This window comes from Aythya ferina, assembly GCF_964211825.1.
Source record: "Aythya ferina genome assembly, chromosome: 10".
Classification (NCBI taxonomy): Eukaryota; Metazoa; Chordata; class Aves; order Anseriformes; family Anatidae; genus Aythya; species Aythya ferina.
This window is the reverse complement of record NC_140306.1, coordinates 3,315,029-3,341,099: the sequence shown is the minus strand read 5'-3', so window position 1 is coordinate 3,341,099 and position 26,071 is coordinate 3,315,029. Positions and strand designations below refer to the sequence as shown.

At 37.3% G+C, this 26,071-nt stretch overlaps 1 long non-coding RNA gene across 2 annotated transcripts; it reads left to right on the top strand.

Moving 5' to 3' along the window:
- Positions 1-254: 254 nt before the first annotated feature.
- Positions 255-25,744, top strand: LOC311442373. 2 transcript variants are annotated; one of them, XR_014696588.1, is made up of 7 exons: positions 255-453; positions 9,059-9,098; positions 18,682-18,805; positions 22,794-22,876; positions 23,523-23,654; positions 23,920-24,083; positions 25,304-25,744. It is a non-coding gene; the product is annotated as an uncharacterized lncRNA (long non-coding RNA). The 2 variants fall into 2 exon arrangements; XR_014696587.1 differs by lacking the exon at positions 23,523-23,654.
- The last annotated feature ends 327 nt before the right edge of the window (positions 25,745-26,071 follow it).

Sequence of the window (26,071 nt, the reverse complement as noted above, 5' to 3'; positions counted from 1 at the left end):
CAGCCTTTCCAAACTGAATACAAAGGTATGAAAAAATAGGTATGAAAATGTATCTCAACAGCCTCTCCACCTGAGTGATTTTAAAATATTGATTATTGAATTTGAATACTGTGAATAGGGAACAGGAGATTGCAACGAAGTGGTAGATCACTTGGAGGCCCTGGTGCACCTGAGCAGCCTCACCTGAGGCCCCTGCACACCCCACCCATAGACCCAGACTTTTCATTTAAGCTCAGCCCTGGGCCTCTGGGCTTGGGTAAAGCTGTATAGGAGGTCTCTAATTCTTCTAGGGTTGTGTCTGGCTGTAGGCCTTGTTTAGCTGGACTCTACCACAGGGATTGTTCCCTTGGTTGGATTTTGGATGTGTGTTATTGCTGCAAGCTTGCTTTGTGATCTGAATTCTTGGTTGCAGTTGGCTGTTGTCCTTGGACCTGCCCTACTTGCTGTGCTTAGGTATGGTGGGATTGGGTCCTGGATGGTGAGCTCTGGTAATGTGTTACCCCTTCTGGAAGGAGTTTCCACCACTAGCATGCAGGCAAGAATATAGCAGTAGGTTGGGATGCACTGCTGAAGTATATGGGATGTTGTAGGGCAGCCTTGTATCAATGCACCCTGAAAGGCTTCTCTTAGAGTAGAGAGATCTGCTCTGAGTTGGAACTGACTGTAGTCAGGCAGCATGGCATCTCCCATGCTTCTCTTACTAAACCCTTTTTTGGAGTACAATCTTGTTCCAGTAAGGCTGATTGTCAGCAATCGGTGGGGTTCTTGTGACTGTAACAATAACCAACAGAGAACAGTTTTGCATGGAAGTACACAAAAGACTTAGTGGAAAGCAGATTATAAAGTACAAAAAACATAATCTTAGTCATATTCCTCAAAGTGCATTTACTTTCGTCTCTGAAGGACAATAGAATTCTCATGGCATATGGGAAAAATGAAAGCAACTCTAATACTGCATAAACTTTCTTCTCTTCTTCTTCTCCTGATTTGTCTCAAGACTGCTGCAACAAATCTTGTGTCTGAGAAAATCATCTGATGTGACTAGACCTTGGATTCCTGCTTGTAGATGAGCCTAGAGGAGAATGTCCAAGGTCTTTGAAGCTGAAAATTGAAAAATGAATAGCAGTGAGAAGCTCAATCTCTCAAAGCTCATGTACAGCATTTCAGAATGCTTCACAAAGCTTATATATAATTCCAGTTAGCATATAAGCTGCTCATATGGTAATATGTTGGCTTCCTTTGCTGTTTCTCTTCAGTTGGTGAAACAGGGAGAAAAATCAAGTCATAAGCATGTTTTAACCTCTACATTTTGCTGTACCTGTAAAACAAGAGGTTGCCTCAACCTTTGCAGGAGGGAGTAATAGCTGATAATTTATACGTGCAATTTGAGAAAAGCACAGTTCCATGGGGTGATTACTGCAATAAATAACTGAAGTAGAACACCCTTGTCCTAACATAAACCCAACTTCATTTTTCCCAGTACTCTGCATGAAGAACCTGATCTGGGGCTGGGAGGGTGTGGGGGAGGGAAGAGAACTACAAGAGAAATATATATAACCTTCCCATGGAAGCTGAAGAAAGATCAGCTGAAAGCAAGAATTCAGAATTTAAGATCCAATAGACATGATCCAGTTTATTTTACAGGAACAGCAGTGATGTTCTGTTATGACAAACAAAAATAGAGGCAGTAGCAAAGGCAATGTATGCTATTGTATAGGTAAACTGTTTAGGGCAAGAACTGTGTTTTTGTTTTATTGGAACATTACCTGTCACAACCTTGTTTAAACCAATGAGTAGCATTTCAGTGAGCTGTGAGCGCAAAAATGATGACAATACTATTACACAGCTAATAATAAGTTGATGACCTTTGATAAATATTTTTGGCTTGGCTTCATTTTAATTTAAGAATGTCTATATGTATCAGAAACATCCATCACATGTTCAAAACCCTCCTTACTAAAACAACTACAATGTTAATATCCACTGCCAGCCCTGCAACGTGTTTTGCTGCAGGAACCCAGGCAGAATTTATCTTTCTACTGTGGCTTTTTCAGTTTTCAACCCCCAGCTTATTGCTAGGCTTATTAAATAAAATATGAGATGGACCATGATGGGAAACATGTTCCAAAAAGAAATTTAGTGAGGATCTGGAGAAGCAATTGCAAGGTTGCACCATGTTAGTGGAGTTGAGGGTACCTGTTTGACCACTCTTCTCTATTCTCTACCATGTCTGTATCTGCTTGTTTTCATTCCAGGGTCCTTGTCTTGCCCTTGCTTCATCCTTGAGCATTCAGGATTGAATATTTCTGCTGGCATTGGCTACTGCAGAACGGTGTGAGGAGGGGGAAAGGAGATGACCTCTCTGGTGGGACTGGTTCTCACCATGACGGGTTTCAAAGGTTGACAACAGCTTGAGACCCACCTGGAAGCCCAAAGGCAGCCAGCTCATGCAGCAGAACAGCAGTGGGATGTACTCTGAACAAAAGTTCAGCCTTGCAGGCAGGTGGCCACTGGCTCGCCTTCCAAATGGTTGCTGAGGGCAGCCTTGAGTGGGGCTGGCTGCCGCAATTCAAAGTGGCAGTTACAGGAAAAATTATACCATGTTCCTCATCCAAAACTGCCTGGCCCAACAAATGCAGATGGAAGTCTTCTCTTTGCTCTTGCTGCCAGCTGAGCATCCAGCAAAACCCCTGAACTCTGAGCTTAATCTACAAATCATGGCTTTGCGCTCTCAGCCTCTTGGTTCGTGACTGCTGCCCTGCTCTGGTGCCTTTACCAGCAGCATCCCAGCCAGGCTGCCCTCACCCAGCCAAACCTCCTTCTTCTTGCTGTTATGGTAGAGCCTAGGTGGCTGGGATTACTGTGGTTGTTTAAAATCTAGCAATAGATATCTATCAGACTTGTTCCATTGGCCTAACGCCTATAGACATAATGAACCTCTCTAGCAGGGAATTGCTACACACAGCAGATGAGGTGGCCCATAGCTTAGTCCTCATCTCCTGTGTGCATAATCAGAAGTTTGCATAGAAATTAGAATTGAATGCAGAACTACTTGGTTTTCTGCCTACATGGAAGCTTGTCTGAAGCTGAAATATTTGCAAAGGTTTCCTTTTCTAACCTTTTTTTTTTTTTTTTTTTTTTTTTTCTAGACTACAGCTTTTACTGCAGTTTAAATATTTTTTCCCAGATATTCTGGAAGTTTCTTAAAGAAATTCAATGAAAAATCAAAACTTTTTGGGTTCTCAAGAGAACTTGTGCTACTTTTGACTTTTTTTTTTTTTTTTTTGTCAAAAATGACTGTTACTCAGACATGACCCACTTAATAAAATACTTCACAATTTTGTTCCCCAATGACCTTCTCCATCTCCAAAACAATAGCACTTAAATGTGCTGTGTGAGAAAGAACAAGCATCTTGTAGTCCTCAGGGTGGAGATTCGTGCACCTTTTCCCAGTAAGTCTGAGAGCCCATTACTATCTGACTTTTCTCTCCCCCATAGCCTGTTCACTGCACCATCAATTGCTCTAGTAATTCACAATGTATTCACAATGCTGCTCTTCCAACTCTTAGTGAAATAAACAAAAGTTAACAGTATCTCTTTTCCCCCTTGTTTTCCATCTTTCTTCTTCTTGCTGTATTTTATTCATATTTATTGACCGTGACTGAGATTGGAGCTATTTATTACAGAAATATTAAATTTCATTTTTTTGTGCCCCAATTTACAGAGCTCTATGCCAAACAAAGTACTGTCTAGAGACAAACAGTACTGTGATCACAGGAACCCATACTAGCAATGTTTGCAATCACTTTAATTATGTTTTGGTCCATTCAAGTTTATTTTTTAATTTAATTTTATTTTTTTAAGGCTGAAATTTGGATTGAAATGGAAGTCATTAAAGAACTTCAATGTCCTATTCAGTGTAAATGTTCAAGCTGTAAGTGTATGTTGAAACTAATGGGTGAAATAAACTTTGAAGGTGGAGTCTGAGGCAGACAGTAGCTAAATGCCTGCAATCTGCTACTGTGACTATAGCGTATGATATGGAAGATTTAAATCACTGACAGAATTGGGTCTTCAGACCAGAAAGATAATCCATGTTTTGTTGTCCTGTCCAGTGCAGTTGATAGAGTTCATATGCTACAGTTCCTTTTAGTAGGGGGGAAAAAAAAAAAGCTGGTGACAGGTGATTTGAGTAGAGCTGACAGTTATGTATGGAGGGGAAAAAAAGGGTATCTGACCTGCTTAGATGTTGTTTTTACCTCTGCCTCTTTTCATAAGGGTTAGGTAACTGCTCTTTTACCACACTTACTGGTTCCACACTTTATTTTACAGTAAGTCCAAACTGTGTCCTCCAATTATTCATGTTCTGTATGCACCTGCCTAGCTTTATTTATTCCACCTGCCCGATGAAGGAAGGGAGTTGGCCAAGGGAAGAGGTGCAAGAGTCAGGCTTTAGGTCATGAATGATGAAGCATGAATGGTTCATCAGCTAATCCCAGATCCTGAAATGGACTAGGGAGCAGTGGATGCAGCCATGCAAGGGTGGTGCAGAGTCCGGGTTAATGAACTCTTCTGAGAAATAGGTTAATTTCTCTGAATTTGAGCAATCTGGCACAGGCCTGGGAAACTCAGAGGCTTTATGATGTAGTAGTGAGACCAAACTTCAACCTCCATACTTCCAGCAGACTATAAATGAAGAGCAAAGTACTTCATTATTGTTTCCTGAAAGTGATCAGCAATAACATCACCTAGAAAATATGAGATCAGAACAAAAGCCTGGGTCACAATCTATTATGGGAATGTTGTGTAATGAACAGCTAGATAAGCAATGATCTTTATGAAGACTGAAGAAACTGGGATAAGAATAAATTGCCTAGGTATATTTCACAATAAAGTAATGAACACATTTTTCAACTAAAAATATATTTAAAATTCTTCACTTGATTCTCATTTAGGTAAACCTATTGCCTAAAACTCTTCTTATTAAAGAAGAGATGAAACATTTAGAAGTTATCAGCTATGTAATACACAGATAGCAGAAGAGCTGATGTGTGCAGAGCTGTGACCTGCTGGAGACAAGCATATATGTGTCCTCACCAACACCTCATGGTTCCTACCCCAGGTGCTAAAGTGGAGGGGCAGTTCTTCTGCTGATCCTATTGGCTTGTCAAGGAGATTCCCTCAATCACACTGAAGCTTGTCAAATTACATGAATTTTGTGGCTTAATGACAAGGCTTTACTTAAAGGAGACCTCTTTTACATGCCAAGTTGTGATTTTTTTTTTTTTTTCCAGGAAACCTTTTCCTGTTGGCTGAATTGATGTATTAAGAGTGCTTGATTTTTGCTCCTCACAATCCCCCATCAGGGTGTGCTGTTAGTCATGATATATATTTTGTAGGAATACTCCATCATGATAAAATACTTCATCAAAGTCAATAGGACTCATATTAAAAACTACAATAATTACATCACTTCATAAAACTTTTTATTCCTGTATTTTTCCAAGGTCTTACATTATCTGTGCAGAATTATTAATTATTATCTTTTCTAAGAGGAAAGGCATGTTCAGTACCACAATTATGTTACAGAAGGGATTTGCATTAAAGTACTAGCTTCGTTTGTTTCTCCTTAGTCTTCTAACAAACAAGAAAATAATCAGGAAACAAAATATTTCCTGGAAAGTTATTTTTTTTAGCATTGGTTTCCTGCTCTCTGGAGAGGTAAAATAGCCTTGTTTCCAATTGTAGGATAATTTGTGTAATATAACAGGATTTCTAGATTTATAGTCTTGTTTTGTGCAGCTTATGAAAAAAGTAACGTTTTGTTTTGAGGAGGAATGAATACACAGTGATAATAAGCTTGAAAGAAATGTACGTTGTTTTGTTTTGGGATTTTTTTGCTCGCTGAATTTACATCTTATGCACAGTTGAAGATTTGCTCTTGAAGGATTTAAAATTAAAGTACTTGAATTGGTGAGAAATGAGAGGAGGAGGGTACTAGGGGACATGAGAATTTAACAATCAGGTTTGCACTATTAAGAAAGAAAAGATTGGCTATTTTTTAATGAAAAAGGTTTGTCCAGGTAGCAGGGTGTGTGTGTGTTCAAACACTAAATATTCCCTTCTATTTGCTTGACACCATACTGACTTCCACAACTCATTTTTTTAATTTGCTCAATCCCATAAATACTGGATCTTTTAATGGAGGATGTTACATAAAGCTGAAATTAGTAAAGATACTGTCGTACTTCTGGAAGGAAGTCTGAAAGCTGTTCGGTAGAAGTGACATTGGGTTATATTGGAGAGAATGAATAGATGATGGTTTAAATGCCCCTCTGGAACATGAATACCGACATTTTGATTAATGTCTCTGTCATGGGCAAAGATTATTTAGTTAATGATTTGCAGTTTCCTTTGCCTGGCTCTAGGAAAAGCGTGCCAAATCCCAGGGTGAAAAGGAGGAACGAAGCAGCTTGAAGCCATTGGGTTATTCATGTATTTTCAGCACGTGGCCAGATGCTTTTCTGGATCAGATCTAGTGCTTAGAGGGGAACAAAACTCATTAAGTACTAGAAATGAAAATATCTTTATTGCACTCTGATTTAGAGGACTCAGAAAGCTTAAGTGAGCTGCGAGGGCATGTGGATGTGGCATGGTTCGGTGCTTTCTGCCGGCAGCAGCAGCACTCCTGCCACTCAGAAATAACAATAAAATGTTTGGGACCACCGTGCTAAATGACTTTTATCTAAAGACTTGCTAGTATCAGTAAAACCAGCAGTGATAGTTCTGTACATGTGAGAGAACAGCCCTATTCATAGTGCCATTTTTAGTTTCAAAGCTTATTTTGAGCAAAACATTGCAGTGTTTACATGTGAAGTTATCTGTGAGCAAATTTGTTTTCCAGACCCTGTTGTGCACAACCTGTCCCTTTCTCTTCTATGTGAACATACCTTTTTTTCCTCTCCTTTCTCTTCCATTCATGGTTTTCATAAAGACTGACGTGGAAGAAGCCATTAAAGGTTTAAACAACTTAAGCAGTTACTTTTAAATTATCTTAACATGTTCAAAAACCTTGCCAGATTTACCCTTTGGAAGATAGTAAAATAATTTTGAATAGAATGTGACCAGATAAAATGAATATGATTTTATTATTCATGAATACTTTAACCTGAATGCTTTAGTGCCTACATCTCTCTATTATATTAAATTATGGTGAAACATAAAACTGTCACACTGGGGTTTGTAGATTGATATTCCCCATGGATTCCCCTTATGCTTTTGCTTCAGCTCTCCCTGCTGCTGCTAATGGAACTAGTCCTTTGATACCTTTTCCCTTCTAGTTACGTTCTCCCTCTATTGACTGCTTCGAAAGCACCTTGGTGACTGGCTCGGAGGTTAGCTGCCTCTTTTCACAGCGAACACACAAATAACCCCTATGTATTCCCACCGACACGTGTACTTTTGTATCTGGCTTTGCTCTTTCATATTTCTCTTCTTTTTTATATGTTCTCTGGGCAATTTTTTTTCCCCAGACATCACACTTTAGGGTATACTTTCGAAGCGATGTTCAGATATTTAGGTGAGACTCCCATTAAAGTTAATGAGACATGTGGCTAAATGCCTGTGCACTGCATTAACAATACCCTTTACTGTTTATTGTCTAGCTTAAAGAAAAGGTCACATTGGCTCCTAACTCCTAGTCCTGGATCTTTGCCTCCTCCTTTAGATCTTAGAGGTCATTATGAAAGAAAAGAGTGTAAGGCATAGGGCCTAGTTATCTGTATTTTTAATGCTGGCAACATTGTTCCTTTGGCTCCATTTTCTTTTTATATAGAGCTATAGAAATTACAGATGTAAAAGGAGCTTTTATCCCAAATTGTCAAAAGCACACTGATGACAAGTTATTGCTGAAGCACCACAAGGATTCACTGTGGTGCTTTGTGCAGAAAATTCCACGGGAAGTGGGAGGAAATATTAGATCTTCAGAGCAGGGATTGTTTATCACGCTGTGTGTTTACTGAGTGCAGCACAACAGGATTCTGGCTCTTGTCTGGGGAATGTCTTGCTTATCCCAATATAGATAAAACACATTAATAAATATTTGCTGAGGCATGCTGCTGATAATTTTCACCTATGTCCTTGCCCGAGAATTTTTGGTTAGAAATTGCAATGCTGTAGCACAAGAAGGAGACGACAGTGAACATGGCTCTGATCTAGGGCAGGAGGAGACAAAAAGGATCGCAGCACTTTAGCTGTGTCATGTGAAGTGAGTGCACACTATTCCAGCTAATAATTATACCCCCCTTTGTCTGGTTTGGGGTTGGGTGGCACCTGATTGACGAGGAAATTGGTGTTTCTCAGCACTGTTACCAATGTTCTAAATAATAAATGTTATTTAATTTCATTGTGCTGTCTTCTCATGGGGATTATGATATTTAAGTCTTGGTAAACATCAGCAGAGAGCCTAAGGTGAAACACGCTGTAAATGTAATCCTTGCAATGTGAACAAGAGTCCATCTTTAGGTCCCTTTTTGATTCATCTTATTAGCCCAAAGGTAATCTCTGTACTCTATTATAATGGAACTTCTCTGGTGTAATGAGAAGTTAGCTATTCAATACAGTCCTCATCAACGCGATATTTTTTTCATGTTTCTAAAGCTCACTAAAAAATAGTATTAACCATTGTATTGAGTCATGGAGCTGAAGTACAGCAAGGTTAAACATCGCTTTTGCACTAAAATGGGAAATGAGACTTAGATTAAAATTTAGAAGTAAAAAACAGATAAATACGTTGGGTGAAATGGAACATTAAAATTAAATGACTAGCATGGGTGGGTGAAGTTCAATATAAGTAGGAGTGTTTAAGATAAGGTTTTCATCCAACAGTGAGTTGGCTAATGATATTGCTAATGTGAGATCCTGCAGTTGACAGTTTGTATCTGAAGGCAGATAACTGTCCTAATGTTGCTGCTTTTAGAACAATTATATAAAAGAAGATGCCATTCGTGCATATCATCGATCATCATACAATCCTTTTTGTCTGTTTTTCTCACAACAGTGCAATGGCAGTGGAAAGGAAGACAACGCTCGTATGGAAGGTAGGCTGAGGCATGCAGAGCTCAGAATCTGACCAGGGATTTTCTTTCTCTTCCTTTGGAAAAAAAGAGAAAAAATCTAAAAGATGCAGAGGTGATAGATAAAACAAGGTGTCTGATCAAGAGGGTTTTCTAACAGAGATCAACGTTTGCAGCTTATTCTGGCAGCAAGGTGAACTGCGATTATCATCCTGCGTGGATACAAGTGTTTTTTTTTTGACTGCTTTGCTGTTTATACAGGGAAAGCTCGAGTGTTCCATTGAAGAAGGTGGGACCTAATTAATTAATTGGTTAATTATGGTGTCATTATTATGATTGCTCATTTTCTCTACAACAGCACCAAGGCATTCTAGACTAAAGAGCTAAAGTTAGCATCTAGCCACAGACCTTTGATATTTATATATATACACACACACACATATGTATAAGGGCATCTGTTTTCTGTTTCCAGCCCTTATTTGAAGGCCGGTTGGTTAACTCACACACCCCGATGCTTGCTCACACAGCAATATGTACCAAGGATGGCAATTCTTTTGGATCCATCAGGGTGACTTAGGGACCCAAGTCCTGATATAAAAAGGTATACGGGTGGTACAGCTGGGCAGGTAATGAGTTGTAATCAAAATATTTCTTTTCAATACTTGTGAAGTTTTACTGTAACCGTAGCAATGTTTTATTTTTATTGGAATTTGCATTTCTGATCAAAACCACGTTGAACATTGAGAGGAATGCTGGAAATGGGTTCTTTACGCAAGTTTCTGAACTTGTTTATTTTTAAGTAGTGTTAAGGAGATTTTGCACTTAATTTCTTAATAAATATTACTTTGCTGTATTGGAAGTTTTATGTTCTGAAATGTAAAAGGCAGGACACATCTGCTACACACACACAAAAAAAGTAATAATAACAATAACTGCATGTCTAATATAAAAGAATTGTTGATGAGTCCTCAGTGGAATTAACAAGTGACGAGGATGCTCAAGTGAACCTTTTGATTTACTTACACTGTGCTCCTAATCCTGTATATTAACAGGATTGTTTGTTATGTGGGAATTTGGGAAGCATTTTCAGATTCTCAAATATCTTGAAGTCTCAGTTTATATGAAACTGCTTCATTTTCATTTAGATAAGTATTCTGCATCTTTTAGGTTTTTTCGTTTCAGGGAAGACTGCTTGCCCATAGTCGAACTGCAGCCAAGTTCCCATGTTAGGGACAGAAGTGTAGGCTTTCACTTTCATTGTAAGCTGTATCTGGCCCTCTACTTTCTGCTTGCCCCATCTGAGGTACATCCCTCAGCCTATGATAGGGAGCAGCCTTAAATTTGATGAGAAGTTGGCTACAGTGCAGTCCTGCAGTTTAAATGCCATGACATTTCCTAGTTATTAACATAGGAACATTAATTTAAAATTATGCTCCATGGGGACTGTAGCTTTGTGTGGCTTGAGAGAATTCACTTGCTTATTCAATGAGTTTAAGCTGATTACATTTACAATTAATACATTCTTTCTGGGGTACCACTCTGACAGAGAATCAGGAGTCAAGTTTTTCTCTGAGATACTCTGGTGCAGCTCCTCAGAGTTCTGCCTAGCCTTTGCTAACACACCTAACCTTCATCAGCTGTGAGCCAAAGAAATCACCTGAGTAAGCCCTCTAAGACTGATTCTTTAAATAGCCAAATACTAGGACCCATTCCCAGTTGGTGTAAGTTTGCATTGGCCTCATTGCCTTTCATACAGCTATGACAATTTGCATCAGCTTGGATCTGCCCTATTGAGTTCTGAATGGCTTGAAAATGAATACAAATGACAGTTTGCAGAAGGTGCATGTTTAACTGCATATAAGCCACTTGATATCCTATGATTAAAACTCACTGCAATTAAACATATACACATCTGGCTTATGGCTGCAGTGATTCATACACCAAAAACTGGAACATTGGCTTTTAGTTTTGTTACCATCAGATAATCTAAGAATTCTGCTGAAACTATTATATTGTTTATATAGATGTTATGAAATAGGAGATGGTGTTTTTCAGTAAATTGGAAACTATAACTGGTGCCTTGATTAATCTTTCCATGAAACATGGAGGTCATCTCTTCCAGATATTTCTATTCCCCATGTATATTAATTTCTAGTAGCCTGGGGTTTAATACACTTTTCTCTATTTCATTTCCACAATTAATGGTTGTAAGACAACACAGATAAAAATGCAAATGAACAACTTATCTTTATGCTTTTCAACTGAATGTTTACAATTGCATTTACAGTGAGCTTTTAAAACTGCCCAAACAGCTTTTCCAGATATGAAAATTACAAAGATACCTTTATAAATTACAGATTTTTAAAACTGCTGTCATTTTAAAGGGCTATATATTTTATATTTATTGAAGCTATTTTGGGTATAAACACTACACAGTTTCTTTTTTTTTGCAATTTCAGAGTAATACATGATATTACCATACATAAATATGTATATGTATATATATATATTTTTTTTTTCCTTTTCCTCCAGCAAGAGTAGAGACCCATAAGAGTGAGCATTTCTTGCAATAGTTGCCTTTAAGTGCATCTTCCTGGATGTACTACTGTGACACCATCCTGGAATCAAAGGTGAAAAAGTACAGGAAAATCATGGATTTTGATGAAGAGACAGGGCTGTTACAGCTGCAGCATGATAGGGGCACTGGGAAATTAAAACTTTTCAGTTTTCCCTGACCTGTATTTCTATAGCTGGTAGTGAGAACTTAATTTCTGATTATGTGTAAGTTGGAAAACAACTAATATACTTGGGAAGAGTATGTTCAAGCAAGGAGGTAGTTTTCCTTTACCTTCCTGCATTTAAAACAAGAATTGAACCAGAGTCTACCTAACTAGGAGCCCATGAACACTGCAGATCTACTGCCTTAAATGTTCAAAATGTTTTTCCATGTCCCAGAGGCCAGTCTTCAGGAAGAAGGATATTTTCCTGTGCTTTCTGACAAAAGCTCTTCCATTTCTTAGATTTTTGTTGAAAAAGTAACAGGTTACCACTGCAATAAAACTTGTGGCTACACATATAGTGAATGCAAAATGTGAGCGCATGATGAATCCAAATTTGTTTCATTCATGTCTGCAGTTTTGGATGTGGCCTCTGTTTATTTGTGTTTTTTTTTTTTTTTTTTTTTTTTTTTTAATTGTTTTCATAGGAAATTATAGTATTACTATCAGTCTTTCCAGGTGATTAATTATCCTGTTGTGTATTTCTGAATGTCTGTATATTTGCTCAGCTTATTTGTCAGTCCAAGTTTTTTGTGCTTGCTCTACAAATTAGTGCAGTATCTGGAAATCAGGATGTCTCAGGCTGTGTGCTGGCCGACTTTTCTTCAAGTCTCAGTCCAGAGACTAGATATTAATGCACAAATTTCACACCAGGGTAAATAAGATGGCTATATCCAGGAGTGGGACATGCAGACAGAGGAGCATCTCTGACACCATATAAACTTGTGGTCCATTTTGTGGACTCTTACATCCTTCTGACTTGAATATAGTCAATGTTCTGACCACAAGTGTAATGTTGAAAAGTAGAAAGTGATGAAAGCAGACTAAGAGCATTTTTGCTTGATAATTAAAAGGCAAGAAAAGAAATAAAGTGTGTACAGAAGGAGATGTTGGCTGGAACAAATAGAAGCTCGTGACAGCTTTCAGCAGGCAATTTGTGTAAAGAGAACTGGGGAACTAGGTGATGAATGCCTTTGGAGTGCTCTGCATTTAGGTATGGCACAGTGTATTCAGCAACCTAATCCAGGAAATCAAAACCAATATCGCAACCTTTTTATTTGTCTTCAAACATTAGTAGAAAATGGTGTTAGAACTAGCACCAAGGTCACAGGTATGCTGGCCAGACTTTTAGGTTGTTTCATATCACTTTAGGCTGATATTTCCATGTAGGCTTCACTGTGTTTATGCTGGCAAGCATAAGAGCCCAGAGATGAACTGGCAGCAAGTTGTTGTTAAGGCCGTTTGTCTGTGATTCCACTTTTTTTTTTTTTTTTTTTTTTTTTTTTTTTTAAGACGTGTGTTAGAGCTCTGTATGATGATAAACAGAGTTCTGCAGATTTTTTTTTTTTCAGAGATTTCTCATCGCTCCTCACAGCAGCTTCAGCTGAGCACTGAAAGCTGCATTAACCACATGGCTTAAAGCCACAGTGAAAAGTGTCTAAATCTCTTTTGATTGTATCTTCATGACTGTAATAATATTTCTAAGTTATGCCCTACTGTCAGCTCCTACCTACATGCCTAGAAAAGGGTGTTTTTTGGTTTTGTTTTTTTTTTTCATCTCTTGCATTTAGCCATTTTATGTGCTGGAGAAGGCAGCTGAACAGTCTCCACTGCCCTCTGTTCTATCTCATATTCAGGACTTGATAGCAATTATAAAATACTTGCTTTTTCTTTCCTTTCCTGCTTTTTCATTTATCTTCCCTGTTGTTTGTATAGAGAATAATACGTGTTCTGAACTCTTACTGGCCTCTCATCTTTGTTCTCAAAATAAACAGAAAATAATATGCTCAAGCCGTGTTTGCCCACGGAAGGCAGAGAAGGTCTGCTCGTCTTTGTCAACACTACTACTTCTGAAGGGATCTGTGGCAAATTTCTCTACACTAGCAGTACTGCACGAGGCAACACCAGTGTCTTTTGGGATCAAAATGTCAGGGTAGCAGAGCTCTTGTGCCACCCCACAAAGCTAACATTAGTATTCTGACTCAGTTGATTTTCAAAATCTATTGTTTGCATCATCTTTGTCTATCACCTGGGTACCAACTTTCCTATCTAAGACCCAGAGAGGCTCTAGTCTGCTCTTCTGCTGAGATAACATATTTACCTTGACATGACTGAGCTTCTGTACTGCTAAAATGAAGGCTTTCTTTTCTTTATCACTAACCAAGACTTGAAGATCCCTTTTCCGTGTCAATATCAAGTGATCCACATTGAGACCTACTTGCTGTTTTGTTAAGTTCCTGGCTACTGGAGAGGGAAGAACTGCACTAAGTCATAAACTTGAGGCAAATTCACATACTTGCATACCAGTGGCCTTTTGAGATGTGGGTGGTAAAGGAATAGAAAAACAGAAGGAATGGATATTTATTTATGTATTGAGAGAGAGGAAAAAAAAAACTTTTTCCAATAAAAGAATCCATATTCCTTTATTTTGGAAAAATGATTAGAGATCCTGAAAATGGCATCCTACTGTATTTAGTATTTACCACAATATTTTCCTTTTTAGCTTTGAGTTCAATAGTACCATCTGTCAAAAATATTAGTAATGGAGAAATACACTGGATAAGGCAAAAGTAATTACTCATTTTCCTTTGGTTCAATTTACAACAGCTTAAATAAAATGAAAGAACAAATAAAGTTCCTAGGCAAAATCTGAGCATTTTTGTATCACCTTTCCTCTGCTATCATCTGCAGAATATAATTAAATTATCTGCCCTTGGTAGATAAGAAGTAACACTGCTTTCATCTCCTATTCATGTGTGCATTTTGCTTTTCTAATGTTGCTTTTCAGAGTTTGCAAGAGAGATCATTGCTTCTTATCTTCCTAACAACCTTTAGGTTAATGTTGATACCAGAACTCCATCTATAGATAGCTGTGCAGCCTTCTCAAGCTGTCACTGCGTTCTTCCCACCATCTGGTTGCCATCCCGAAAGACTGGCAAGGTTCTATAGGCCTTCTGTATGGGAGGATTATGTACTACTTGCTCATCAGCTCTGAAGCAAGCTTCCAAGTTTTTGTCGTTGCTGTTTTTTTTTTTTTGTTTGTAATGCTTTTGAATGTGACAATGGGAGGCAATTCTATTTGTTCCCCAGTGCTGCCACAAGCTTCCAGGTCTTTTTGCAATTTTGTACTGCATTGTTACAAACACTGTTCCCAATCAATGCAATGATTGCAGAAGCTTACAGTGATGCCCAGATTCTGGAATGAGATGAGTTTGTAGGGAGCAAATAACAAAGCAAAAAAAATAAACCAGCTTTCCAGTCTGCTTTTTGCTTTGGCAGACAGTTGCTTGGCAATGAGTGCTCCTGGAGATGGGAAAGAAAATTACTGCAACACCTGAATTCTCTCTCAAACTCAGTGAATCTCACAAACTCAGGAACTAGATTCCCGTACAGTAGGAAAAGGAATGTGCATTTGCTTGAGTTTTTATAGTTGCGTGCTAAACTGTGTGAAAATACCATCTCCATGGACTGATATATTGAAGAGATGAGTTCTGGAATTAAGCCTCATAGAATTTATGCTTAAATGCTGCTTCTTGCTGGATATAAATATTTAGGATGCATTTTGCACACCAAACTGGACATACCAGAAAATATCATGTAACTACTAGAATGTTTTCCTTATTATTCTACTCACACCATTTATATCGGTCATCATAATACCCTAGTTACATAAATATTTAACAACAAATAGTCTCTATGCATTAAGGAGGAAAATTCAAAGCCACTAAAACAATGTGAGGTATTTCTTTTTTCTTTTTTTTTTCTTTTTTTTTTTTTTTTTTTTTTTCTGTCAGTACAAAATGGTGGATACCATTTTAATATTCTTTCTTTGTAAGTAACCTAATTATCTCAAAAAGTTGACTTTCTGGAGAGAACAAAGAATAGAAGGGAAATGAGAACAATGGGAAAGAGAACATGGGGTAGTCTTTTAGGTACATCCATTTATCTGCAATGTTGCTGGTCCCCCGTCCCAAAATTTTTCTTTATTTTTGTGCAGGATTGGGTTTTATGCTCTTTCAGTTGCTCTACTGTCTTCTGTCATTTTCTTTCTTGATTTGACATAGCAAAATAGCATTGTGCTATCTATGCTATATGTATGTGTGTGTGTTTCTATGTTATTTTGCTATTTCTATGAAAGTTTTTCAACTTACAAGTTCGTAAAATGCCATTTATCATTTGGTATATAAAGGAAGATCATCTGCATTTTGTTCTTTCTAACATCAAGAAATGCGATTCTGCTCTTTCACGAAGCCTGCTGCAGACATTTTGGCTGTTACACTTATTGAGTTATCAGTGGCTTGAATCTTCAATAATGTCATAGGGGAGTCAGGAGTATTTTTCTTTCATACACATTGAGTTTTGTTTTCTTAAGTAAACTGGATTTGACATAATGGTCTTTGTGAATAAAATGGACAGTTCATGCTCCTGTATGGTGATCTGACAATGTGAATGTTTTCTGTGTGAACATATTGCTTGGCTTCTCAGCCTACCGTTTTTTAATCACCTACCGGTTTCTTAATCTCTCTAAACTGAAATAACAGTGAGGAGCTAGTGAATGTTGGGGTATTTGGGAAGGTTGGTACTGCTTAGTCTGCCAAAAGAGAAGGGTTTAATTGCTATAGTAATGCATGTTTTTAGTTTTGAAATTATTTTTATTTAAATTTGTTATTTCCCTGGCAGAAACAAATAACACCAGTTTAAAGGAGGTATTTTAGCCATTGTATTTCCCAGTGGTCACAGACTCACACAGAGCAATGCCTCAGTTATTGATTTCCAGCAGACCTTCCTACCAACGCACTAAAGGCACAGGTTAGTAGCGTTCCAGCTTAGGAGTGGAAGACATTGAGCATTCCGGCCAAGGGACTTGATGTCCAGAGGAAGCCATATAAAGACAAGGAGGTAGAAAGAGATATAAATAGTATTAGGCTGTAAGATTAATGTTGCCTTTCTCAAACAAAATAAATACATATTTTTTAGAAAAGCTCTATCATACTACTTACAAACAAAAAGTTCCCATATAAAAATAGCTACTGTCACTACTTGAGCAAGATAAAATGTCTAGGCACAAACACAATTATAGCACTATGCTAGGCATTAAAGAATGTAATGCAGCAAAATCACATCCATAATGATATCCGTATACTTGCATGAATAGTCTTATCAATAAGAAGGAAATAAAAGATTCTAGAGTAAATGTCTTGCATAGACTTCGTGTTGCATATCAGGGACAGGTTTATGTCTGTTCACAGACTTCTTAGAAATCTGATTATGGTGATAAGATACTGTTATCTCTTGATAGAAATCATCGTGTGAACTAGTCTATGTAACTTGAAGGAACCTTGAAAGGTAATGAAATGTTTTTAATATTTAAAAAATGTACTGTATCATCTGAAAATATCAGGTTTAATCCAGAGGCTTAAATGGGTTTTCTGCCTGTATTTCTATTGTTGAAAGCAAGTATACTGCACAACAGGTCGCATATTGTTCCCACAATGCTTAAAGATAAGTGGGAATAGTTTCTAAAATCAGCCAGGTCTAGGCTCAATCCTCTGGTTTCAAAGATTGACACTCATTCTCTGTGTGTCACAGGGACAGGGGACACAGTTCTGTTCCCTGCTGAATATCTCCAGTGTTGTCTGTGGCAATAAAATTTTCTTTCATGATGAAAATCTGCTCTAAAAAAAAGACAGCTAAAGAAAACACGACTTCACCATGAAAGCAGAAAAAGATCTGCAGCAAGCTGTTCACTAGTGAGTCAAACCAGTCCCTGAAAGAAAAAACAAAACACTTTTTATTCCCACATCTAGCTCTTTTTAATTATACTATTACTTTAATCACACCTGCTGTCTGGCATCCCATTGCATGAATTCCAGTGTTGCCAGAGAGGAAAGTCCTTTGAGTTGAGGAAATAAAATCTGATTTCTGAGTACTCCTGTATTAACTGCTGTTCTTGCAATACTGAGACTCTCTTCCACTGTCCCTGAGGTGTAAGTCTTTTTTTTTTTTTTTTTTCCTCTCTGCTCTTGATAGGAGCTAGGTATGTTTTAAAGTAACAAGTCCAAAATCTAAAGATACTCTTGAGTCTGTTTCTTTTTCTTACTGAGACAATAAGAGGTCATTACTCACAGTTAAACAACTGTATTTTTAAACTGCTGTTATAATACAGCAAATTCTCTCCAAAATTATTCAGTTTCACCTAACCCCACAACAATGCTGATCAAGAGCTCCTATAGTTTGCTCTAAGGGTAAAGGGAAAATGTTATCTGCAGGTTGTTAGATATGTGCCACCTACATTATGCCCAGTATTTATGAAGTAGCAATGGTAATGTAAGAGAAGAAGCCTTGTCTTGTGGGTAGATGCTGAGTTACCAGTCAGTTCTTCACTTTTACTACAGACTTGACCTGGGGCAAGACACTGTCGTTGTGGCTTCATCATTGAACGAGAATGGGAATGAAAAAAATTCTACGGTTCGTTTATTTGGGCGTGTGTGGGTGGAATGGGATGTGGAGTGGTGATGTACTGCAGCATTATTATACATTCCTATAACCTGCTTGCTTACACAATTCCCATCCCTGGGAGGGGCATTGTAGGTAGAATTCAAGCCTTCTCACAGCAATTTGGATCAATTATACATTAAAAGCCAAACACCACAGACAGCTTAGGAGGGAGGAAAAAAACTTCTTTATTGTCACAGCCCCACAAAAGAATCTGTACAAAATTATAAAAATGTAATCTATTTATTTCTTTTAAGTCTCAGCAAAGCTGTCAGACTTCGCTGATTCCTGTACTTTTGTTTGCTTTTTCATTTTTTTTTTCATTTTCATTGTAGACTCTTGTAGTCCTAGAATAGCCTGTATCCACCGCCTTTGTATAGACCACCCAGTGCAGCTGGCATTTCAAAGGGCTGCAAGCCACTGGAGAGCTAAAACAATGAACTTCTACAATCTGAGTTGGTGAGTCTTAAGAGTTTTCTGTTGTCTGTGGCTCAGATGAGGTTGTGTAGTATAAACATAGTTGTGACTTATCTAGTATTTCCATACACGACAAAGGTTTAGATACCGACACTCTCATGGGTTTTATGAGAGTACAGTTAATTTCTTCTTGTGGGTACAATGCAAATGAGATAGTTCTCTTCCAGTTATATTTTTTTTCCAAATAATTGTCCACATTACGTTTGTTAAACCTATGTCATTTTTCCTGTTATCAGACTGGTGTTTTCCCTGACAGAAAACTGAATGTAATTTTATTGATTATTTCTATTTGGGAATGTTGCTATATACCGTAGAATGAAAACAGAACTAGAGATGAGGAAATTTCTGGAGCTTTTGAAGCTCCATGTCTGCAAGAGGAGGAACCAGAAAAAAAAAAGTTTGTGTAGTGCAAACTTAGTGGCTATGTGTTGTCCAGAAGGTACTCATCCACAAGGCCACCAGAAGGATAGCTGTCTCTAGAAACTACTGCTTGATATACTAACATCTAAATATGTGATTGTCAAAGGTTTGAAAAGAGGGATTCTGTTCCTTAAAAACAGTATTTCTGCTCCACATGTAAATATTATATCAGAGTTGAATAAAACAAATGAAAATCTGCATATAGGAACAGCCTAACATTTGGGCAGGTTGTAAGGGGAGGAGGAAGAAGAGTAATTAATTGTCTTGCTGGATTTGGAGTGCCAATTGCAGTCACTCAGGTTAAATTCTGTAAAAGTCAGGAAGTTGTTATTATTATTATTATTATTTTGTTAACAGCAAGGGATCTATTTCAATTTATTTTCACTGTAGGGTATTGATATGATTGGGGTGGTCAGGAGAAGACCAACTTTTGTTGCAAACTGTAAAAGATAATATCAGCCTTTAAATGAATTAGCGAGTGAAGAGAATTAGTGCAACATGTGTGGTCTGAAACTATGAAGTAAATCAAATGATATCTGTGAGTTACATGAATATATATTTATATTTTAGCATAGCTATAAAGAAAGTTGCAAAACAGATAACAGGGCCTTAGTTAAGGCGCATGGGTCTTAACTCCACTCTGTTTAAATGGCTCAATTATTTCAAACATGCCTAGATGTTTAAAATTGCACAGCTTTACAAAATGGGAACATATAGAAGATCAAATATTACAGACAATCTGAAATGCTCCTGAATTCTTGCTGGTGCATGCAATACCTGATAAAATCTATAACTAGAGTGTTTCTATATAGTGAAACCCCTGCAGGATATACCTGAAAGCATTTATTTGAAATATTCTTGAAAAAACATTGGAAACGTTTTCAGTAAGAACTGCAAAATCACTTTTGTTTTGGCTTTTCTTTGAAATTATCACTGGTATACCAATATGTTTTTGAATTTTAATAAGACTTTTTTTTTGACTCTAGGCTAACCTTTTAGAATGCAGTGGAAAACGAAACACAAATTGGACCACTGTACCCTTGTTCCTTCCATGCTTCTAGCATTGGTGCCTTTAAATGTTCTCTAAGTTAGAGAGTCCCCTTTTCTCCACGTAATCCAATTTACAATATCTTCTTTCTGCTCAAGGCTCCACATTGCTCTGCCCTTGCTCTGAGCTCCCTTGTTTAGCAGCAAGAATTGACCCATGCTGACTCGTTGTAGTGAGTGGGACAATGCACAAGAAGCAAAAGCTCCTTGTGTTTCCTGGCCATCCCACCTTCATGGTGGATAATTTGTATTTGCAATGTAGAGGTAGGTTCTACTCAGGCACCTGAACTGAATCACCAGGGAGTCCCAATGGGTTTAGTCCCACCATATTTGCATATCTAATAATTCCATGAAATTAGCAGAGAGTTTGAAAGGGAATTAAAAATTGCCTCAAAAAATTATGGAGCAAATTAGCTGATCCTCTGAATATCCAGACATAATTAGAAACCAATAACAGCTAGAAAACAAATGTCAGCCTCAGCTGGAGGTGTCAGTACGAAGTCATCAGTGAGCACTTTTTTTCTTCCCCCAATATAAACAGCAGATGATGTTATCTCTAAAATAAACATAGCCCATCTGCTGTCCTCAAATTTAGAAAAGATGGAAGGTGAAGACAGGCACAGATTAGCACGCAGATTAGCATTGGGTGGTACGGAAGACACAAACTCAGGAAGCTATTAGAAAGAGAGAGGATCGAGAAACTGTTTGGGACCTAGTGTGTTCACTGCTGCAGAGAGAATGTAAACCTACTGGCAATAGACTTTTTTTCTCTCAATTGCCTGGCATGGACTTCTTAAGATTCCTGCATCCCTTTCCCTCCTCTGGTTTCCCTATGGGATCTATTGGTCCCAAACAAAAAATAATTTAGGGGAAATTATGCAGGTTGCAGGGATTATGTGGTGGAGAACCATCAGTAGCTCTGTCATGTTTACTGTCTACAGAGATTTGGACTGACACCAGATGCCAAAAATTATCACTGCTTGCCTAGAAAACTTTTGACCTACAGTTTATTAAAAAAAAAAAAAAATATCTTTAACGTAGTATGTGTATCATACTGAATGGTTAAGGATGATATAGGAAACAAAACTTTTAAAAGATTGCAATGTTAAACCAAGTTGATTAGGTGTAGTAAGTTGCACACCAAGATTTAATCTTTCTAGAAGCACTTGGGTAAAATGTTATGATAGAAATTTGGGATTGAAAGATATTGTCGTTCTTAACTTTGGAATAGAGTTGCAATTTATCATGCTCAATGTTCTTTCTTATTCACTTTTCTAAGCTTTTGTTTGAACTGTGCTGCACACATCTCATTTCACTCACTAATGATTTGCAAGGTTTAGAGCAGGAATTTTTCTTTTTCTAAAATAGTTTCTCGTCTCTCAAGGCCCATCTCAGGCACTGTTGATAGTACCCTTCAGGATACTATCATAAGCAGAAGGAAAACTAAACAAACTTTTATTCCAAGACTACAAATATTTGAAAATTTGCTTCCCCTTTTCCTATGATTTCACTATGTTTCAAACAAAAAGAAAAACAAAGTTCCTCTTACTTCAGGAAAGATGCTGTTCTTTTCAAATTTAATGAATGGATCAGACAGCACCAACACGGTTGAGGCTTTGTACTTAAAAACTTTTCAAACCATGAGGAAATATATACAAAAACACATTGTAAAAAGAATTACATCCTCCTCACTTTTTTTGTAATTGTTGTAATGAAACTGAGTCACATGTAGTACTGTCATAGATTAAATACTGTAAAATAGTTATATCTGACTTTGAAAGACACTGAAGTGCATTCTATGTATTTTACCCTTGCCTTTGTTAGAACTTTGAGCATAACTGACTGACTTGTCTAGCACTGGAGCTGTATCCTAAACTTACTGATGTTAACAGGGAAAAAAAAGTCTTCATTTGAAACATGATTTTATTTTTTTTTTTTTGGGGGGGGGGTGAAAAATACCAAAATATTTTTTTTTTATTTTTTTTTTTCAGAAAACAAAACAAAGCAAAAAAACAGTTCTTGAACTTTATCTGGAAAATTCATCAAATGTTTTAATGTATCTTTTATTTCACTATTATTTAAAAGTCTCTATATGTTTTTGATTTACTTAAAATCTGTATTAAGCTTTTGGAGTTTGGTTTTACTCTTTCTTACGATGATAAAATTAGAATTGTCCTGTATATATTTGCAATGGGGAAAACACTCCTGAACACTTTATTACCACATTTATTAAGTTGATAATATTTTATACTTGAGCACTTTGGATCTTGCTACAGATTTCCAAGCTCTTAAGAGATCCTGATGTATTTTGAAATACCTTTCCATACTGGAACCAGTCCTCATGTTTTATTGTGAGCTTAATGCTAGTACATTTTTGATGCTGTGGATATGTAACTTTTACTAATGCCAGCTTCTTACTCCCTCTTAAAATCAGATTTACTTTTTAAGCTCATAAGGAGGTTTCCGTCTTGCACTGAGAATTTATGAGTTCCTGTTGTTTAAGTCACAGGTCAGGAAGTGACCTGGGATGCACTTCTCTACTCTGGAAATTAGTCTTTCAGAGAAACAGAGATAAAGTGGTATAAGGTAAGCAAAAACTAGTACATTTGCCTAATTGCCTGGTGCTGAGGAAATACTAAGCTGACATAAATCAGGCATACCCATGTTGCTCTGTCTTCTACTCATGTCAAGAGGAATGTTGGTGGACACCGTAAAGCCAAACAAGGTGTGGTCAGTAGCCAGTTACGCCATTTATTTTTAAACAAGTGGGTTGGTGTTTTTTTTGGATGCTATTAGTGTTTTGTATTTCAATAACCAATAACTGGAAACTGTTCAAATGGACCCTTTCTTCTCAGGAATCATAAAAATATCTGAAGATGGTTTTGAATTTCACTTGCACTTAAACTCCAGGCTATTCCTACAATTCCTGATGTTTCTATTTGTACAAAGTTTGAAATTCACATGGAATGTTTCAAACTGAGGCAGATAATGGGAGCCTGTCCTTACATATTATTTCTCGTAAAAGTCTTATCAATGCTGAAAGATCTGCTTCATTTTACTTGTAATTTACTCAGCTACATAATCTTTAATGTTTGCACATAATATTGTATCGCAAAAAACACCTCTCTTGTTTATTGAATGACCAGTTTATTTATATCTATTGTATTTTACTTTTCAAACAAAAAATGGAGTGTGTTTCAAGATCTTGATTTTTTTTTCCTTATCTTTACAGAAATGCACAGCGCTATTTTTCCCCAAAAGTTGTATGCTTTTCATTGGGGCATAGTAAGGACAAATCAATGAGACAAGTGTGCACAGTGAATCATAAGGGGTTTCAAACTGTCTAAAGATATATTAACTCAGAGTGAGTTATGTATTAAGATATCCATTCTACTAAATATCTGCTAACACGAATGCTAGAAAATGGAAAATTATAGAACCAATTCTGAAATCCTTGCTCAATTTTGGAGCCACGTTTATCAAGTCCAGTTGGGTGTTAATGGAATTCATTGATGAAATCACAAAGCATTGTGATACTTATCAATCACTTAAACTAAGTCTTTAAAGGAGAAGAAAAATGATGGCTAATACGATGGATTTAAGATTTTTTTTTTTTCCATTACTTTAAGATCTCTGTCAGGAACAATTCATATGAAGTCTACTTCTGGCAAGTAACTTGGGCTGTTATTTACAAAAAATATCCAATCTTGGAAATACTGCCCTGTGAGAAACTTTACAGACCTTGTACTGCATTACTGCATGCAGTGTTTTTGTCTCACTGAAGTCATCTCACGTAAGTTTGTATATTGGATTGTTTTTTTTTTTTTTTTTTTTTTTAATTTATTTTATAACATGTTTTGGCTATGACAGTTTGATGTTAAGTTACATTAGAATTCAGAGACTCTTATGAGACATGGAAAATTTTAGTCTGAGACAATAACCTCCTCTTCCCCTCCAAAGTTTTTGAAGCTGAATATTGCTGCTTGTGCTGCACTCATCTATAAATGAATGTCAGATTTGTTCTTGTATTAAAAGAATTGCAAGAACTTAAGATAAGATTTTGCTCAAGTAAACGTTTTCATGTGTGATTGATGCAATAAAAAATAAATTATGATCTTCTGTAAAAACAGATGTGCCAAAAATGTGTAGAACTTTAGAAAAGTATCAAGTGGAAAAGACCTTGGTCTTCATATTCTAGAAACTAAAAAGACATCCGTCATACAATGTCATTGTGGGAACATGGGAAGTAGAGCAGAAAAAATAGCAATATTTGACAACAGCTAATTCCTATACATCATTTGATTCCTATATTATTCACAGTAAAACCTTTCTGGCACCTATTTACACCTACAGGGAACTCCACTGAGTTTTATTTGTTTAATTAATTCTGGATGCAAGTTTCCTCTTATTTTTAGATTACTACAGTTTTTGCACAACCGTTACAACCTGTCTATGAATTAAGTGAGGTTTTCCAATCCTTCCTGAAATGTTTTTTTGCACTTGTCTTCCCTTTCTTTGTACTCAGGATGAAATAATTTTTCTTTTCCTGTAATATAGCTATGAGATTTTTTTATTTTTTTTTTCAGTGAGCTACAAGACTAAGCACAATAATCATTCATTATTATCAGAATTCAAAATGGAGTACATTTCCAACAGCTAGTCAGTGAGCAGTTCTGGCATACATTGTACAGAGAGGTCCCACATATTTAATTTCACTTAAGGAGTCCAATCTGACCACATTTTTTTTTAATTATATATATTTTTGTCCTTGAAGAAAAAGACAGCACCATCTGCTCTGTCTACTAAAATCCTAGTTTATGAACTCTGAGTTCTGGAAATAAGGATAAAAAGGATTAAATTAAGTAGCCACCTAAGGTTAAATTCAATCCCACGTAGAGAAGTGGTGTAAGAAACATCCCTTGGCTTAAATTCATTTAAAGTCTTCAAAATGCATCTATAGTCATGCATGGACTTGTGCTGCTCCTAAATAAAAGCTATTTTCATCCTTTGCAGGAGCCTGTGTTTCCTCATCTATTACATATCAATGAGGAGAATAATTTAGTGCAAATCCTGAAGAGCGATGGTACCTGAAAAAGGAACGAGATTAATGATCAATAGCTTGACCACCAGCCAAGAAAAATAAGAGGTGGCTGGAGGCTGGGTAGTGACAACCGAAGACTGTGTCAGTAAGGTGAACTGTGCCCAGTCTCATGGTGACGGTATCATTCAGAACAACCCTTGCCAACAGCATATATAAACTTAAAAATATAAAGACAGCATGCAGATGCTGTAGCTGTGAGGGGCTGAGTAATGGTGATGAGCTGCCTCATGAGCACACTGAAGGGGAAAATATTTATTTTCTCCCCTTCCTTTATTCCTTTTATTTCTCTGTTGCCTCAGTCTGCTTTTTACAGCTGTTTCTGTTTGAATAAATCCTGGATCACATATTTAAAAGAGTGTTGGATGTTTTGTAGTAAAAACATGCAGGCTGGCCTGCCCAGGCCTTCTGTCATGCAGCCAGGGCCTTTCTCTGCCCCTGCCCAGACCCAGTGGGGCGGAGTGTGACACAGCCCCTTCTGTCAATCTCTGAATGCTTAGCCCCTGGAAGGGGGGTAAAGCTGCTTAGGGGAGAGCAGATCAGTAATTTCATGATAAAGCAGCTTTATGCTAGGCAGGGTTGGTTTTCTTTTGACAAGCTTGATGGCTTGTAGGAACACCAGTGTACACCTGCGGTGCCAGAAAGTGCTCAGGAGGCAGGGTGGGATCCCAAGGCCTGGGCTG